The sequence below is a fragment of the Octodon degus genome, unplaced genomic scaffold (genome assembly GCF_000260255.1).
Source record: "Octodon degus isolate 3935 unplaced genomic scaffold, OctDeg1.0 scaffold00366, whole genome shotgun sequence".
NCBI classification, from domain to species: Eukaryota; Metazoa; Chordata; class Mammalia; order Rodentia; family Octodontidae; genus Octodon; species Octodon degus.
The window spans coordinates 534408-538631 of NW_004524942.1; the positions used below are offsets into that span (position 1 = coordinate 534408).

Below are 4224 nucleotides of genomic sequence, written 5' to 3' on the forward strand. Positions count from 1 at the left end.
TTTTTTTGGCAGAACCAGGGATTGAACTCAGGCCCTTCCACTTGCCAGGGAAGTGCTTATTTCACTGAGCCATCTCCCTGGCCCCAAGCTTTCATTTTAAACATAAAATTTTATTTTAAATAAAAGCTACATTAAATTGACCAGTATCAAAAATGCTATTTTTGACATTATTAGAGATAAGATTGCATTTCCTTACATGAAATTTATTTGAAAGGTTTATTATATTTTGAAAACTGAAATGACTTTCATTGCCATACAGTTGAGTGACTGGTTTTATATAAGTATGATTTAGAAAATGTCAACTAGTTTATCCAAGTTATTCCAACATGCTTATGCCAGCTAAGCTTAACTGGCAATTTGACTGAAGGAAGATTCCTGGACAAGATTGGATAATGCATATTCTGCATGCATTAGTGGATTAATCCTCATATCTGACAATGCTTTTAGGAGGTGGGGCCAGGTGGAGCTGAGTCCCTGTGGACCTGCCCTGGAAGAGGATATATATATATATATATATATATATATATATATATATATGTTACAGAGTCTTACTACACGGCTCAGACTCCTACTGATCTTCCTGTTTTCAGGCTCCCCAGCACTGGGATTAAATGTATATGTCACCACACCTGGTCTTGGTGGCTGGCTCAGCGTGCCCGGGGATGGGGCTGGTGCAGCATGCGGTGCTGGAAATCCTGCGCTTGTCTAAGCTGGTGCTTCTTCCCCCGAACTATCTCCCTGGCCCTTTGGAGGGGGTGTCTTTTGCTGGTGCTGCTCTTCTACACTTTCTGGACACCACAAAGCTTTCCTTTGCTGAGTCTTTCTCCCATGATGTTTCTTTCTCTCTCTCTTTTTTTTTTTTAATAATTTTAATGAGAAAGAAACAGCATGAGACAATTTCAAAACAGGTTAGTAGGACAGTTTCTCTCATGAAGTTAGCCAATTAATTGTGAGTAAAACCTCTGAAATTAAACCAAATCAATCTTTACCCTTTTAGGTCATGTATCTCAGATATTTGGTCTCAGCATTAGGTAGGCTGACCAGTATACAATGGTGAGCAGATGTAGAATTAAAGTCAAGTTCACCCTGGTCTTCAATGGATTTATATTTTTCCAGGGTCTTAGTATAGCTTGTTTCTAAGTCCAGGAAGATGGATTTTAGGCCTAGAGTTAAAATTAAGTCAAGAAAACAAATGTAATAAGAGCATTTTAACTTCATTGGGGCATGCCCCACTTGCCTGGGTTCCTGAAATAGTGTTCTGGTTTATCCCCTTGCTTGTGTGCTTACTTTAACCCCCCAGTTCAGTACCCCCAAAAAGTTATGTTTTCAAAATGTAAATCATATCCCATCTGTCACCTGGTTGAAATTCTCTAGTGTTTTCATCACATTTGGAATAAAAGCTAAATTTGTGCTTATGGCCTAAAAGGTGCTACGTAATGTGCCTTGGACAGACACTAATAACTCATCTCCCACCAGGGTAACAGCAGAGGACCCTTGGAGAGGGCCGATTCTGTTTGAAGTCCTTTATGTGCCGCCACCTTCCCATAGATCCACATTGATTTGATCAGGCAGGTGCACCATTATGCCCAACTGACAGATCAAACCACAGAGGGAGGAGGGTTAAGTTGCCTAATATCTTGTAATGTGGATCCATGATTGAATTGGAGCTTCTGTCCTGTGTTTAATATTAGCCTTGTACTCTACCTGTTCTCCTGGTTTCTGCTTTTGTACGCAGACCGGTTTTTCAGTTTTATCACTACTAAAGATCACCATCCTAGGGCACCTTTAGAGACAACTTGTTTTTATCCTCCCTAGAATATTTTTCTCTAGGGAATCTTTGCATAGGTTAATTTTAGCATTTTTTAGGTACATTCAAATATCACTTATCCTAGGCTTCATTAATTGTCTGAATATGCAATATTTGTCCTCTGCTCATGAACCACCGCTAATCTAAGTTCTAATTACTCTGTCACTAATCATTTAGATTTATTCTTTCTTTCTCTTTTCACTTAATATGCTCTGGAGTTATATTTGTTCTTCATTTTTACAGTTTTCTTTGTACCCCTCACTGGAATATAATTTTAAGGCTAATAGAGCTTTTGTCTATTCTTCATTTGTTATGTTTTAGGATCAGGCACCCAATACTCATTTCTTCAATTAGTAAGCAATTTTCTTAGAAAGATATTTCAGATGTTTAAGAATCAATTAAAGTAATGGTATTGTAAAATGGTATTAAAGTATGGTATAATATTAATCATATTTTATTATTATTATGTTTATTCTCTTATCAATTTAAATTTTGGTTTATAAAATTAAACTACCATCTAGATTTTATCAAAATAAGTTTTATCATCATACTGTGACATATTCTTGTTTCATTTCTGAATGTTCTACAAAATATAACAAGATAGATATAAAAGTTTCTCCCTGTTATTTATACTAGCTTGTTTTGTCCTAAATGTGTTGGTCTTTTAAGAGGGATTGCCTATGGATTGATTACAATTTGTAAATAACAAAACTGTCTTGATAAAAATCTCAACATTTTGCTAACATTGGGGGGGTGAAAGTAAAGAATGGAAAAAATGTGAACAAAAAGTAGTGTACTTTTTCAGTACTGCAATTCTTAAATATTAGAAACACAATCAGTATATCAACTCAAAATTCATAACAGATTATCCTAGAGCTTTGGGACTGCAGAAAAGAAATAAAATTGGTAAGGAGGTATTTGTATTTGAAATGCCATCTGTGAAGTGAAATTGGATTTTAGGACCATGGCATAAGGTCCTATCATTTCAGGGTATTTGTGGATTCAGTATCTATAAACCAACACACCAAGGATAGATAATAAGTAAACTTGAGATTCTAAAATAGGGTGGTAAGTATAATCTTATTATTATCCTTGTGCCTTGTGAAATGGAAATCAAGATTGGAAAATGGCAATGTGCTATGGTTAATCCAGAGTCAAAAATATACTTGTTAGGGGAAAAGCATAGTAAAAATTACAGTTTTCAAAGCACACGCCTTCATGGAATTATACAAAGGTGAGGATGGCATTTTGATAATAACCTATGGGAATGAAATCTGATACAGCTTCAGTAAGGGGATTGTAGTGGACTTCTGACTGGTGGTCAAGTTACTACACCCAGCTGAATTAAACTAGGATGGTGCCGGGTGCAGGAGGCCCAGGATTGTTGCCAGCAGCATAAAGGCAGAACAGGAGAAGCTGCCAAAATACTGTTAGGAATGCTGTTTGGATAAGCTGTTGGAGCTGTTGAAAGCTGCTAGTTCTCTTGCGCAGTTCTGCTGCAGTACCTTGTCATGCTGGCTTTCCTGATGGACTATGGAGAAGCTCTGGTCCTCATCTTGAGCATTGATTCCTGGTTCTGGGCAGGAAGATGGTGCACTGCTAAGCCTCATGAAGAAACTTGTCACACTGGCTTTCCTAATGGGAAGTAGGCTTTCCTCATTGCTGGAGGACCTCAGGACCTCACTGTTGCTGAGGAACACAGTGGTACTTTTGGGGAAGCTCTGGTGCTTACCTTGAGTGTTGCTTCCTAGCTCCCATTGAGAACCTTCAGAGTACTGACACAGATCCATCATCCCACTGGCACAGACTTTCTGGCTTCCACCACTCACCTTTGAGCCTTTCCTCCCCAGATCTGTGAAGCAGACCTGCATGAGACCTTGTTGTAGGCTCTGAGCCTCCAGTTGGACTTGTAGAAAGAATTGTTATGAGCCCTAGGTTTTATCTGGACTCATGCAGGATATCAGGATCCAGGCCTTTAGCTGAATCTTTAGTATTTAGTGTGTGGATAGATTTCTTTTACTTGTATATGACTCTTGGGTGCTTCCTTATAAACTAATATTATAAAGTGTGTCCTGTACTATATTGTTCTCCTTGCAAAACTCCCAGACTATGATGTAATTGGTAATGGGAGAGGTGGGTTATTACTGTGATGTTGCCTGACCATGTGACTCATAAACCTTTGGAATTAATTTGGAAATTTTTTGAGAGACTGGCCAAAGAGTGAGCTCTGATATGCTGTAATCTACACTGGAAACTGATTGGAGTCTGGCAAATCACAGCACCGGTGGAATTACTGCCAGTTATAATGAAAATCAGGGCACTTCATTGAGAACTGCACTGGGGGCTGGACCCAGTTAGCATAGTGTGCTTCGGTGGAACTTTGATCTGCATTTTGCTTGTGTTTGCAGATGTTGCCT

General features: G+C 38.5%; 1 pseudogene; it reads right to left on the reverse strand.

Moving 5' to 3' along the window:
* LOC101593198 overlaps positions 1-3597 on the reverse strand; it is a 5528-nt pseudogene extending 1931 nt beyond the window's left edge.
* Positions 3598-4224: the final 627 nt, after the last annotated feature.